The sequence below is a fragment of the Lynx canadensis genome, chromosome B4, assembly GCF_007474595.2.
Source record: "Lynx canadensis isolate LIC74 chromosome B4, mLynCan4.pri.v2, whole genome shotgun sequence".
Lineage (NCBI taxonomy): Eukaryota > Metazoa > Chordata > Mammalia > Carnivora > Felidae > Lynx > Lynx canadensis.
In genome coordinates this window covers 73820295-73835598 of record NC_044309.1, presented here as the reverse complement: position 1 = coordinate 73835598, position 15304 = coordinate 73820295, and the positions used below count along the sequence as shown (strand labels likewise).

The window sequence follows — 15304 nt, the reverse complement described above, 5'->3', positions numbered from 1 at the left end:
CTTACAACAACATAAATTTGTCCTCTTATAGTTCTGGAGGTCAGAGGTCCTAAGCTGGTTTCACTGGGCCAAAGTCAAGGCATGAGGGGAGAATCTGGAGGCGCCGAGGGGAGAATCTGTTTCCTTGCCCGTCCAGTTTGTGGTGGCCGCCTGGATTCCTTGGCCTGTGGCTCCTTCCTTCATCTTCAAAGTGCATGGCTCCAATCTCTGCTTCCTCATCTCATTGGCTTTTCCTTTGACTCCCCCCTCCTGCCTCCGCGTTATAAGGATATTGTGATGACATCGGGCCCATTCAGATAAACCAGGATTATCTCCCTATCTCAGGGTTCAGAATTTAATCACATCTGTGAAGTCCCATTTGCCAAGGAAGGCAAGATTCACAGCTTCTAGGGATTAGGATGTGGACATATTTGGGATTATCTTCTGTTATTCTGCCTACCCACCCCCTCTTTAATCATTAGTAGAAGAGTGAGAGAAAAAGCTGACTATGGATTAAGAACAGAATGGAGTCCCCAAGACATTTTACGCTAAATTGGCTTAAGACCAATTCACTGCATTTCAATTTCCCAATGACCAATTTATCTAACTTTTAAATTTTATTACTATTCAAAAGATTGTCTTTTTTATTTTTTTTAAGTTTATTTATTTATTTTGAGAGAGAGAGAGACCGAACATGAGCATAAGCCGAAGAGGGGCAGAGACCGAGAAAGAGAATCCCAAGCAGGCTCTGTGCTGTCAGTACAGAGCCCAACACAGGGGCTCGATCTCATGAACTGTGAAATCATGACCTGAGCCAAGATCAGGAGTTGAATGCCCAACCCACTGAGCCACCCACGTGCCCCAAAAGATTGTCTTTTTTAATGATCTGAATGTCATTTTTCTATTCTTCAATGCTTAGTATTCTTTGTCAATTCCTCAAATAGCACGTGAATGTTAATTTTGAACTTCCAGCAATTAAAACGTAATTATGTTACATTAAGTCAAATTAGATTAAAACTGTAAAGGCTTAAGATAAAGGGATGAAGTTTTAGCTGGGGATTTTCGGGAAGAATCTGCAGATACAGTTGTATTTAAATTTAAATTTGAGAGCAAAAAAATGAGCGGTAGTCCAAACTACCCTACAAAAAAATGATGGCATTTTAAATTTCTAAGAAGAATCAATTGAGACAAAACAAACCAAGGCAGCAGAAAGGAAGTGAGGCAGCCCAGAAGATTGTATCATAATGATTTCTATGACCAGTGCCTCAACTTTGATATTCACTGACTGTAAACACAAAATATAAAATCCTAAAATGCTGGAGAGAAATAAACTGCAAGCTACAGGAACAATCACATCACCCAGTAGACTTGAATTGTTAAATTGTTGGAGAAGTTGGGTTGACAACATACTTGAGAAATTGGCAGAATCATCACAAAACTGCTGAAATGTTTTGCAAAACCAAAATGGCATGAAAGAAATCAGTACAAACTGAAAAATTCTTGCAGGAAGCAAGCGCTGATATTTCGGTTACGGGATGATTTCTGAATTTGAAATACAGTTCAAAAACACTTGACGATTTCTTTAAATGCCTCTATGATGACAGAATGAAACCTTGTCAATAAAAACTACAGAAATCCTCCTAAACTACTAAAACTGTTCCATTGGAGACAAATTAATTTCCTACGATGCTTTATAAATAATTAAGAGAAGCAAGTTTTGTTTTTGTTTTTGTTTTGTAGAAAGGTACATTTGATGAACTGATGATTTTACAAATTATTTTTTGGCAGACTAAGCTTCCAGTAATTTGAGTAACCCACCCTGTTTCCCTTGGTTTCTAGGTGGGGGGGGGGGGGGGGGCCCGTAGGGGAGGCCAGAACTGCTCTGAATTCTCTCTTCTCACTTCCTGGGTCTTTCTCCTGGTGCCTGAGTTGACTGGGGGCTTTTCCACTTCCGAGGTCTGGTCCTCTCCTGCCAGTAAATGTCTCCCTCCATGGTACCCGGACCATCACATGCTTCTATCACATCTCTAACACTTGATTACTCTTGTTATTTACATGTCTGTGACCTTCAACCAGACCTTGAAGCTCTTGGGCTATGGTTATATCTCATCCAACGTTTCCTTTCTGGTCCCAAACCTTGTGCCTAGCATATTGTAAGTGCTTAAAGAGTGATTATTGAATGAATGGATAGATGGGGGAAAGACTTTTTATTTTAATAAATGTGTTAGTTCTCCAGGAGTCAATTCCTAACTCCTCGCAGCTGGATTCCATGTCCCTGTCCACCTCCTCCTCACTAAAGCAGGGCAACCCTTTTCAACTGTACTTTTTTTTTTATGTCTATTTATTTTTGAGAGACAGAGAGAGAGACAGAGCGTGAGCAAGGGAGGGGAAGAGAGAGAGGGAGACACAGATCTGAAAAGCAGTCTCCAGGCTCTGAGCCGTCAGCACAGAGCCTGATGCGGGGCTTGAACTCACGGACTGCAAGATCATGACCTGAGCAGAAGTCAGACGCTTAACCGACTGAGCCGCCCAGGTGCCCCCAACTATACTTTCTATAAACAAATACGGGCGCCCAGGTGGCTCAGTCAGTTAAGCATCTGACTCTTGATTTCAGCTCAGGTCATGATCGCACAGTGTGTGAGATCGAGTCCCTCCTAGAGCTCTGCACTGATGGTGTGGAACCTGCTTGGGATTCTTTCTCTCTCCCTCTCCCTCTGCCTGAACGCGCACTCTCTCTCTCTTTAAATAAATAAATAAACTTTAAAAACAAACAAACAAATAAAAGCAGGGCAGCCTTTCTCTCACGGGTGCCTCCCCTGACTCAGCAGCAGTGGGCCCTCAACACGTCAGTCTAAACTAATTATTTAATGATCTGAAGCGAGCCTCCAAAGGTCAGAAGGAAATTCTCTGTGCGTGGTATTTCCAACACGACATTCCAAACTCTTTTTTAATGTAGACATCTTGAAAGCTGACTTTTTCCCACTCATCTTATTATTTATTATCTTTTGACTGATAAGCAACCCACTTACTCAATAGCTTCTTCTGAATCTACTTTGTGCTACAGTCCTAAGCAGTAAGAACAGTTGTGAATAAAACAGATGCTGTCTTTCATAAATATTATACTCAGCAATTTCTTTTGTTCTAAATATTTTCTTACTAAAAGCAACTTTGTTAGAAATAGCTGTCCCTATATTTTCCACTCCTACTGTCTTTGTAACATGAGTGGGATTTCCCAGATTAATCTTTCATTTTTTTATGGCTGAAATGAACACACTACAAATTTTTAATTGCTTAGTTCACCCATGAATATTGGAAATAATTCATCATCATCAAATGAGATGTTTTCTCATTTCTCTCTTCACGGAAACAAACCGTTAATGTTAAAAATGTTCTCTCTCTTCTCTTCTACATTTTTCATTTAATATTTGAAAAACCCTTGTAGTGTTAAAGGGGTATGATTTTGTCATAATAGATTCTAAAAAAGCTGCTGGTGTAAATCCCGAGTTGCATTTGGGTGAATCAACATGATGACTTCAGGTTTCTATAAATATTTTCTGCAAAGGCCTTTGTATTTTCCCGAAGGCCTTTTCCATGAATCTTTCTTCAAGTTCCCATAAAGTGTTATGTATAGTTCTATAATGGCACTTCATGCACAGCCGTTATTATTTACTTGTTTCCCTCCTTTGCTAGATTGCATGGATCTTACCCACATTTGCATGCCCAGTGCCCCGCGCACGGAAAGTGCACCACGGGCATCACGGCGTGAAGGAATGAATTCACAGAGACATTTTCATGTCTTTTAAAAATAATAATTCCAATGTATTAAAAATAATAATACCAATAATACTGATGATGGCCCGGGTACCATGGAAGGAGACATTTACTGGCAGGAAAGGACCAGACCTCTGCAGCTGATGTTCAGTGGCTACATTCTCTGTGCCGGGCATTAAGCTAATCTCACTGGATGCATTATTTCCTTTAATCGCTACTGCAGCTCTATCTGTGGTGCAGATATTCTTATTATCTCCCCCTTTTACCAGGAAGGAAACTGTTGGAGATTTAAAGAGGTTAATTAGCTTTCCAAAGGTTACACAGCAACAATGACCCAGTGGGATGCGAGCCCCCATCTGATTCACTGGAGGCTCATATTTTAACATTACTCTGTACTGCAAAGGCATTTCAGTTACCCATAACTTGAAACTGTTTCAGAAGGCTTCCTCTACTAGCATTCTTTGTATATAGGACACGGATGGCTGCATTCCATGGGCATCTGACCAGTGGCCTCAAAACCAAAGCCAGTCGAAGGGGAAGAACCCAGAGAAAAAAGGAAAATAGGTGGCAAAATAAAGGGGTCTGTTTGGTGCTAGATGGGGCACGGAAGTGGAGTTTTTACCTAACCATTGTGATGTTTCTACGTATCCATCCCTAAATGCCTGGTGATTATATCCTGATGATAAATGAGAATTCTTATCTTTTTTCTAGGTATGTTATTCCAAAGATTCAGCCAAATTAAGGACAGAGAGGAGAAAAAGCAGGCAGGGAAGGTAAGTCACCATTTACACAAGAGTGTCTCAAACTCAGTGTTGTTGACACTTTAGGCTGCGTTATGGGTTGACTTGCGTCCCCTCCCCCCAAGTCATACGTCGAAGTTCTTCTAACCCTTAGTACCTCAGAAGGCAACCTTATTTAGAGATAGGGACTTTACAGAGGTTATCAAGCTAAAATTAGGTCATTAGGGCCAACCAATCTGATATGACTGGCGGCTTACAAAAAAGGGGAAATTTAAACACAGAGATGCACACGGGGAAGACAACGTGAAGAGACACAGGAAGACGGACATCTGCGAGCCCTGGAGAGAGGCCTGGAACAGATGCTTCCCTCACACCCTTAAGAGGCACTGACGCAGACTCCAGAACTGCAAGACAACACATTTTTGTTGTTCAAGGTGCTCATGCTGTGGTACTTGGTTCTTGCAGTCCCCGCAAACATGTCGATCGGATTCGTCTTTGTTGAGGGGCTGTCCTGTGCGTTGTAGGATGGTTAGCAACATCCCTGGCCTCGACCGGCTAGATGTAGTGGCACCTCTTTCCCCCAGTTGCCACAACCCCAAATGTCCCCAAACACTACCAAATAGCCCCGTGGGGCAACCGGTCTAGACTTCCTCTGGCCTTGAGGCAGACGTTGCTGTCAGACATCCGAGGCAGATCCACGGCTAATTTCACAGGCATTCTGCAGGCCCTGGTGATTTCTCATGCAGAACAATATGCTTAATCTGGAACATTCAACTTCGTCTCAACAGGGACCCCTCACAAATCATGCTGTAAGACCGGAAAAGTTCTCTAATCAACTGGAGATTGAGATAAGATAGAAAAACCCTGAGTCATGCTCAGGGAAAACTCCTGAAATTTGGACAGCGTTTTGTCTGAAGACCAAGGAATCTGCAGATGTCACTGTTTTGAAAGGGTGTTAGTCTTGCCATTGTACAGGAGCAATTCAAGAAGGGAAGTGATGCTTCTGGGCTTATGTGAAAACACAGACAAGTCACTGCTTCTGCGTAAAAGCTGTGGGAGAAGGATCTGAAGAGAGAGTGGAGTATTATGCAAGTATTTTAATAAACTAGCACAAAGGCTTTGATTAAGTTGCTATTTATTTACGTGTGAGTGGCTAGTTGCAGTGAATGGAGCGGAAGAACAGAGACGAACAGCAGCAGGCACGGCAGTGATGCGGCCAAATCCCTTTTGCAGCCTGTAATTCCAGAGGGATTCGAAGAGGTCCCATCTTCAGAGCTACCATAATTTACGTTCTGTCCAGCGCCAACTCTTCTTCATGGCTATGCTGCAAGCTCTATTCAGGTGGCGATTTTTTTCCCAACAGGCCAATGCATCATTTGTAACAGAAAACGATTTCTCTTTTGCTAATAGTTTAAGCTTGTTGACAAAGTCTAGGTTATAAATCTGTAAGAGATCCTTTTAAGTAGGGACACCTACGAATTTAATTAACTCCAGGATTTACTTGATGGTACTGGTCTGTAATTGATCAGGCATTATTTATCTTTTTTCCCACCTTTTAAGTGCGTGCTTCTTTCTCTTCTCACGCATGCAAATGCACACACGAGTATTTGTCTCTGTGCCTGTACGTTTTATCATGAGCGACTAAAAAGACTGAGACATTCTGATCCCCTCTATCTATTTGACTGGGGAGTTCCCCAATACGACGCCCAGCTCATCACCCTATCACTTCTAGACGTGGTGGAGTGTAAGGGTCACAGAAGCAGGAGACAGATCACATGATTAGGTTTTGGCTCTTCTCCAATCTGGCTGTGTTTCTGAGCTCCTCCTTCTTCGTGTGGAATAGACGCACTGATCCCCATGTGCCCACCTTGTATGACCGTGAAAATCAGAGAGGGGCAGTCCAGATAAACACGGTTTGTAAACTGTCACATGCTTCCACGTGGAAGATACTATTGTTGTGTTAATGTCCCAGTGAGTAGGGAGGTCACAGGCCTATGAAAGTAGAGTTGGGGAATTACAGACCCAAGTCTCCTAGGAGTCAGTCAAGTGCTGGAAGGAACTAGGACACCTTGGAGACACGTCTCTCTGGCCCATCAGGGCTGGATTTAGCCTCCCGAAGTAGAAATTTATAACCCTCTACTCGGAAGGAGGAACTTTCCAAAGCTTTGAGATGCACAGTAGAGAAATTGTTAAGACACTGAGATACAAGGCAGGTGGCCCTAAGAGATACCTGTACGCCCATGTTCACTGCAGCCTTGTTCACAATAGCCAAAAGATAAAAGTGCCCTAAGTGACCATCAACAGATGAATTGGTAAATGAGACGTGACACATACATACACTAGAATATTATTCAAAAGGAAAGGAATTCTAACACTTTCTACAGCATTGGACGAACCTCGGAGACCTTAAGCTAAGCGAACTAAACCAATCACGAAAGGACGCATGTTGTATGATTCCATGTCTCCGAGGCGTCTAGAATAGCCCAGTTCATAAAACAGAAAGTAGATGGTGGTTGCCAGGGGCCGCAGGTGGGGAGGTGTAAACAGGGAGGTGTCATTTAGCAGAGATAGAGTTTTAATTTTTGCAAGCTGAAAATGTTCTGGAGATTGATTGTACAGCAGGGTGAATATACTTAACATTACTAAACTGCATACTTCAAAATGGTAAAGAGTAAATTTTGCATGACGTGTGTTTTACCACAATTTAACAGAGAAATTAAGAAAAGAAGTTAAGACACCGCTGCAAAGTCAAATAGCCAGAGTTAAAATTATTTGAACTCTACCTATGACTCAACGTCTGTAGAGCTTCGCTGCACTACAGGGAAGTGAAAAAGAAAAAAAAAAACAAAAAAACCAACCAAAGGGGAGTGCAGTGACCCCACCCTCTCCTCTTCCTTTTCATTTTCAAAGTAGTGGAGTTCAGTATCTGGAGAGTTCTAGAACAGAACTCCTTTGAAAGGGGTGGGATCATAATATACCTCCTTCTTTTCCCTTTGTGTTATTGTAGATTTTCTTAGATTTCTGTAATGACGATGGATTACCTTTATAAGTGGAGGTAGAAAGTACCGATCCTCTTCTAGAACAAACCATGGTGCACAAACCTCTGACATGCTTGAGTGATTACAACTTAACAACGTTCTGCTGGTGTTTCCTGTGTGCCACCAGGCCAACCCCAGGAAGGATCTGGCCTCATCACATGGCTGCTCTCGTTCTAAGGAAGAAAAAGAGACCCAGAGATGGTGAATGACTTTCCTCAAGCTCCAAACCAGTTGTACCAAGTCAGGGCTTGAAGTCAGCTCTTGCAACCTCCACCCAGTACCCTTTGCCCGGCTTCACTATTTCTCTGAATCTGAGGTGCTCGGTGTTATTGACGTCATGTTTACATCTAGGCCTGCTCCATTACCCCTGGGGTTTCTCAGCTTTGACGCTATGGATAGTGGGGGCCAGATAATTCTTTGTGGAGGGGGGTTGCCCTCTGTATTGTAGAAAGCTTAGTAGCACCTTTGGCCTCTCTCCACTCTTTGCCAGTAGCACCCCTGGTCCCACTCATGTGACAATAAAAATGTCCCCAGATATTGCTGAATGTCCCTTGGGGAGCACAGTCATCCCGGGTTGGGAACGAGTGATTTACTCTTGGTGAAAATTCATATTCATTCAGCGGACTTCTCCTTTGGACCTTTGTCCTACCTGTTCATAGTTTACTAGAGTCTGAGAGGTTTATGTCCAAAAAAGAAAATCCTGCACAAACCTCTGGCCTGTTCCTTGGGCTGTTCCTGCTGTGTGGCTGCTAAAGGGATCCTGGGGGGTCAGAGTAGGAGGCTGCACGATGGCTTTGCCACCTTTGCTGCTATCCAGTTCCAGTCTCATCCTTAGCCAAGCTTCCTTGTGTCTCACCTGCTTTTCCAAGGTCTGGGGCCTGCCCACCTGGAGGCAGCCTTTGTCCATTTCTCTCCCGTGGTGCAGGGACCTTGTCTGGATGGCCCTGGCTTCAGGAGTAGAGGGACACCCCTTGGGTAGCCCTGCGGGGGCAGGGAGCCAGCACTGCATTCGCATCAGAAAACCTGCCTGTGACTCCTAGCCATCTGATGTGTCCTATCTTGTAGGATTGTTGGGAACACAAAACGAGATGATAGATATAAAGGGCTTAGTGCCATATCTGGTCAAGCCACTCTCGTTGTCATCACTGCCACAAAGCCACTTGACCTTTCAGGCCAACATCCTCATCTGAAAAAGGAAGGGATTGGGTTGGGTTAACTTCTAAGGTTTTCTTCAGCGTCAGCTTTGAAAGACTATTTGGTTGCTTCAACTGTAAGACGGAGCAGTTATAACTCCTTACGAGGTTGTGGCACAAATAACTTACTATGGGAAACACTTTGCCAGCAGTAGTCACGTCATCATGCGGTGGATTTGGCCGGTTGGGTGGAAGGACCGTGGTCAGGCGGGACGGACACCAGGTCATGGGGCTGCTGAGCCTCAGGGCCCACGCTCAGGCTATTCAGGCCAGTGGTGAATGAACCTCATCTCCCCCCACCCCTGCCAGTCTCTCTGTGGCTCTGCATATGTGGGCAGCCTCCTGGAACCTCTAGAGCCATGGGAAGTCAAAACGAACTACCAAGATGGAAAAGAACCGAGGAAACGCTTCTCGGTCATTCCTCGACAGAGAACTCGTTTTCCCATTCTCAGAGGGCTGAGGGGGGCCAAAGTGGAGGCGATATGTTCCTGGAGGTGATGAGAGGTTGCCCAGTCAACCGGGAGAGGCCAAATTCTCAGCAAGAGAATGAAGAGATCTGAGTGAAGCAGAGAAGACGCCCAACAGCTCCGACAAATCCTTACAGAAGAACGCTGTTCCGATTGATCATATTCTGGCTCTAATGGCCATCAACCAGGCGGCACCAGTGAAGTCTTTCAGTTTTTATGAGAACAGTAGTACCGCGATTCCTTCTAATAGTACCGGTAAGGGTACCACTTGTAGTGTGGTACTTGTGTCAGTGGTACTGGTAATGGTGATGATATTGATGATAATGGTGATGATGGTGATAGTGAAGATGATGATGACGATAGACTCCACCAGTGGCTGTTTTAAGGGCTTTACGTATGTTACCATTTGAATCCTAATAAGAGGATTTAGGTGTTTCGGTATAAGCGCTCCCAGTTTATAGAACACAAAGCCAAAGCCCAAAGGGGTTAAGCAACGGGCCTCAGTTGTCTGGTGCAGACCAATGGAGTTTATCTTGAAGCCTTCAGCGGGCCTTGGACGAGAAAGGTTACTACCATCTCCCACGTGACATTGACCTTGTGTGGAGCTGCCACCTGTGCTGGGTAGGCCTTCCTTCTCCTCCAGTCTCCTTTTGGGACTTGGGCTTCCAACATTTAGAACTATATTTATATAGATTGCTACGTTTTGGCAATATGAATGTAACTCTCGATTCTGGCACCAGGAGCATATTTCGCCGTGATCAGTCTATTTTCACGAAACCTTTAGTAATGTAGAGGACTGCAAAAACCAGTTGAAGCAGGCATCGTGGACCTAGGCATCTAAACAGGGTCGACTTACGAGCGCTGGCATCCGGGGCCAGACAGCTCCCTCCTCTCCATCTTGGTTTCCTTGTCTGTACGTGGGAGTGAATGGTTTCTCCAGTAGGTCGGTATGAAGTGCCCCTGATATGATGGATCTAAAAGTTATCCATAAAGAGTAAATTCTCATCAAAAGGCAAGGCATTCCTTGTCCTGGGGGGGGGGGGGCAGATCTTTTATTTTTGCTTTCTTATTACCAAATCAATACTAGTTCACATCATTATTATTCACACACAGAAGGAAAAAAATCTATAATCTCTTCGTGCAGAAATAGCAGGTAACATTTTAGGGTACATGGCTCCTTCCTGACTTCCTATGGAAATGAAAGGTACCCTTGTCTTGTAATTTTAAACAACGGGTGCTGATGAGGTAGAGGAGGAGAGCGTGAGAGGGCAGCAGGTGGTCCTATGGGAGACGAGGCTGCGGGGGAGCCGTGGACATGTTTCCTCGGAAGATCCCAGACCGGCAACTAGTCAGGTAATCAGTTATAGTAGATATTCAGTAAAAGCAGGGAGACAGTAAAAATGAAAAAACAACGTGACTATTTTATTGAAGTAAAACATCTAAATATACCTTCATGTAACAATATTTTGAAAGGACAAAGCCCCTTCTACAAGCGTGTGACAGCTGACTGAAGTTTTGTACAGAGTTAAAAATAATTTTTTTTAATGTTTATTTATTTTTGAGAGGGAGAAAGACAGAGCCTGAGCAGGGGAGGGGCAGAGAGAGAGGGAGACACAGAACCGAATCCAGGTTCCGAGCTGTCACCACAGAGCCTGATGCGAGGCTCAAACCTATGAACTGTGAGAGCATGACATGAGCTGAACTGACTAAGCCACTCAGGTGCCCCTGTACAGACCTTTAAAAAACTAAAAGTTTCTGGTCCTAACAGCTCTTTTTTAGAAAAAACAAACAAACAAACAAACAAACCACTTTTTAAAATATTTATTTATATTTATTTATTTATTTGAGAGAGAACATGACAGAGTGTGAACAGGGGAGGGGCAGAGACAGAAGGAGACACAGAATTCGAAGCAGTCTCCAGGGTCTACACTGTCAGCCCAGAGCCCAGCACAGGGCTCCAACTCATGAACCACAGGATCATGGCCTGAGCCAAAGTCAGAGGCTTAACCGTCTGAGCCACCCAGGCACCCCAGCATCTTTTTTTTCCCTTTTAATCTTTATTTATTTTTGAAAAAGAGAAAGACAGCAGGGGAGGGGTAGAGAGAGGGGGACAGAGGATCCAAAACAGGCTCTGCCCTCACAGCACAGAGCCCAACGCGGGGGTCAAACTGACAAGCCAAACCCGGAGATCATGACATGAGCTGAAGTCTGGCGCTTAACCGATTGAGCCACCCAGGGGCCCCCTGGTCCCAACTGCTTTAAAAAGTAGAGAGACGACTCAAAGATAGTCAGGAAACCATCTGAGTTCAGAATCTTCTAGATTAAACAAAATTTCCCAATTATTGTATACTTGTCTCACCCGTGCCAGTAGTAAAGCTACTTTCCCTCTACTGTTTAGTAAACGCATTCAGTGTGGCTTTTATACAATTATTCTTTTCCTCACGCATCTTTCATTGGTTCACAGAATAACAGAAACAAGTTCAATTGGCAAAACCAGCGTGTAAACAAACATACGTGTCTCTTGGTGATCCCAAACTGTAGGGGCAGAAGTGCCACGGTGACCCTGAGTCCTGCTACCTGGACACACACATTCATGCTGCCGTTAGACCGTATGTTTAACTGAGCACAAGGCGAGCACTGGCCGCCTGTTTGAAGGTTTCTAATACGGTGTAAATACAGGAAAACAATTGTGTCCATGAAGATGCTTTCGCTGCAAGTAGCAGAAATCCTGACTTAAGCTGGTTTTTTAAAAAAATAAGGAGATTTATTGTCTCAAGTGACAGGAAGTTTAGAAGTAAGAGGCGCTTTGAGGCTGGCTGATTCAAGGATTTAACAATGTCATTGGGGTCCCAGATTATTTCCATCTCTCTACACTGCTGTTGATAGCATCAGCTTCGTTTTGCAACTGAGGCCAATACTGGAGCGTTAGGTTTCCTTTTTCTGGTTAAATGGGAGAGAGAAACAATGGGCGTCCACCAATGGGATCAAGTCCTTCCCTTCCATCTGATTGGCCCAACTTGGGCCCCATGCCCCATCCCTGGACTTACTAACCATCATCAGAGAAATGGCGTGTGTGGATTGGTTTCGAATATCAGATATGACCTCACACCTGTCAGAATGGCTAAAACGAACAACTCAGGAAACAACAGATGTTGCTGAGGATGTGGAGAAAGGGGGACCCTTTTGCACTGCTAGTAGGAATGCAAACTGGTGCGGCCACTCTGGAAAACACTATGGAGGTTCCTCAAAAAAATAAAAATAGAACTACCCTACGACTCAGCCATTGTACTACTAGGTATTTATCCAAAGGATACAGAAATGCTGATTCGAAGGAGCACGTGCACCACAATGCTTATAGCAGTGCTATCGACAATAGCTAAATTATGGAAAGAGCCCAAATGTCCATCAACTGGTGAATGGATAAAGCAGATGTGGTATATATATACAATGGAGTATTACTCGGCAATCAAAAAGAATGAAATCTTGCCATTTGCAACTACATGGATGGAACCAGAGTGAATTACGCGAAGTGAAATGAGTCAGTCCAAGAAAGACAAGTACCATATGATTTCACTCATATGTGGAATTTAAGAAGCAAAACAGATGAACCTAGGGGAAAGGAAACAAAAGTAAGATAAAAACAGAGAGGGCGACAAACCATAAGAGACTCTTAAAGACAGAGAACAAACTGCATGTTCCTGGAGGGGTGCTGGGTGGGGGGGATGGACTAAATGGGTGATGGGCACTTGGTGGGATGAGCACTGGGTGTTATATGTAAGTGATGAATCACTAAATTCTACTCCCGAAACCAGTACTATGTTATATGTTAACTAACTTGGATTTAAATTTTTAAAAATTAAAAAAATATATCAGCATCCATTCTTGGAGCTGGAGACGAGCTCAGTTTCCTATTCCTGTGAATCTCATGAGCTGGGTGAACCCTTGAGCAAACTGGATTCTATTTTGGAAGAGGAAGGGAGGACGGGATGCTGGGAAAGACGTAGTGACTCCTACGATAGGCTTTCCCTAGTTCACAGTATGGCTGGAGGCCAGCTCTGTTCCCTCAGATACCAGAAATGTACATTCCTGAAGCCTCTTTGGTCCTGGTCAGAAGTCCTACCATGGAATCACCCACTTTTAGCTATAGCAGCTCAAAGTGGCAACGTCAAAGTATGGAAACTAGTCTCACTTTAATTCATGACCACAAATAGGGATGGGCTCTCCACAGTGCCAGGCGACCCACCCACACGTTCCTTGCTCCTGCAAGGAAGCACCTCACAGCTTCTGTCGCCATCCACTCCAACACCTGTTTTCTTCTCTTCTCACATGGCTCTGGCTGACGCCTTTCTGTCAGATCCACTGAGAAAACAGAAGCTGCCAGACTGTTCCGTGACCATCTCTGCCATGCGGCCTTCTGTCTGGGACTGTAGATGGCCTGGCTCCTGGCTCAGGCCCGCCCTCACCCTCCACTTGCACCGGGATCCTCTCCCTCCCCACTCACCTCCTCAGGATCTCGCTCTGGCAAATAGCATCCCCCCCCCCCCAACCCTGTCAGCATACAGAGCCTCCGGGAGCTTGCATCTTTTTTTTTTTTTTAATTTTTTTTTTTTCAACGTTTATTTATTTTTGGGACAGAGAGAGACAGAGCATGAACGGGGGAGGGGCAGAGAGAGAGGGAGACACAGAATCGGAAACAGGCTCCAGGCTCTGAGCCATCAGCCCAGAGCCTGATGCGGGGCTCGAACTCACGGACTGTGAGATCGTGACCTGGCTGAAGTCGGACGCTTAACCGACTGCGCCACCCAGGCGCCCTGCATCTTAAAAACAAAGCAAAACCACTCTTCCTTGACAGTCTTTCCTACTCTTTCCACAACAGAACGTCTTTAAAATGTGGTGTGGAGTCACTTGACTCCACTGTCTCGATCCTTCCCCTCTCAACTCACTGCCTTTGACCCTCTCACCACCCCTCCCCCATGCCACTGAACTGTTCTAGGCACAGTCAGGAGTGACCAGGATTTTACCAGAGCCAGCCGCTTGCTACGTTTGTCAGACGGGATCCCTAGCGCTTTCCTCAGCCTGTCTCTGTCTTCTCTCAGCTTCGACAGCACATGCTCTCCTGGGAAGATTTCCTCAGTGTGTTTCCTAAATCACTTCTTGTGTCTCACTCTCCCCTCTTGAGCATTCCAAGTTTGACGTGGGGCCTTCTTTTCTCCTTCCTTCCTCTCCCCTCTTGTCCTTCCTCTCTCTTCCCTCTTGTCCTTCCTCTCTCTTCCCTCTTTCCCCCTCTTAACTCCCACACTCATTCACCCCAATTTATATGCTCTGCTCCCCTGTTTAAATGCCATTCACTGGCAGGTGATGGGCAGATTCAGAGTTCCAACGCTGAGCTACCCACCAAGCTTCAGGCCTACGGAGCCTACCAGCTCCCGGCACCGTCTTACAGCATCTCCAACCTGTTGTGCCCCGCATGGAACTTCTGGTTCCTCCCCGCCCAGTGTTCTTCAAACGTGTTTCTCCTCACCTTCACCACCTCAGTGAATGACACCACAATCTGTCCCCTGCTCCTCCCTTCATATGTTCATCAAGTCCTGTCATCCCCTCCCTAGGAAAAGCCTAAATCCACCTGCTTTTCTCCAGCCCCAGCGCCAAGCCACAGCCACCTCCCTGAACCGCTGTGATAACCTGCCTGTTCTCGCCTTCCGCACAGGGGCCAGAGTGAGCTAAAAATATTAGATCAGATCATCTCACTCCCCAGTGCAAACCCTCCAATGGCTTCCTGTTGTGGGCAGAACAAAATCTAGATACCTTATCATGGCCTGTGAGGCCCTAATGAACCCAGTCATGACCCCTCTCTGCCCTTTTCTGGTGAAACTGGCCTCTGGGCACCTGGACCCTCTTCCAGCCAGACTCGTTCCCATGCAGGGCCTTTCAACTTGTTCTGCTCCCTGACTTACATGACTGGATCTTTCCTGTCACTCAGACCTCAGCTTAAAAGTGACTTCCACAGAGACCTTCCCTGGCCACAGAGTCTAAATTAGCCTCTCACTCCCCATCACTCTTTACCCTTAACCTTGTTCTGTTTTTGTTCTAGAATGTACCAGCATTTAAATGATCTT

General features: G+C 45.0%; 1 long non-coding RNA gene across 2 annotated transcripts in view; it reads left to right on the top strand.

Annotated features, from left to right (window-relative positions):
- The window catches only part of LOC116738202, a 56367-nt gene that overhangs the window by 12207 nt on the left and 28856 nt on the right, over positions 1 to 15304 (top strand). For both annotated transcript variants that reach the window (XR_004343880.1, XR_004343881.1), the window contains exon 2: positions 4462 to 4523. This is a non-coding gene — a long non-coding RNA (uncharacterized LOC116738202). The remainder of the gene's footprint in view (positions 1 to 4461; positions 4524 to 15304) is intronic.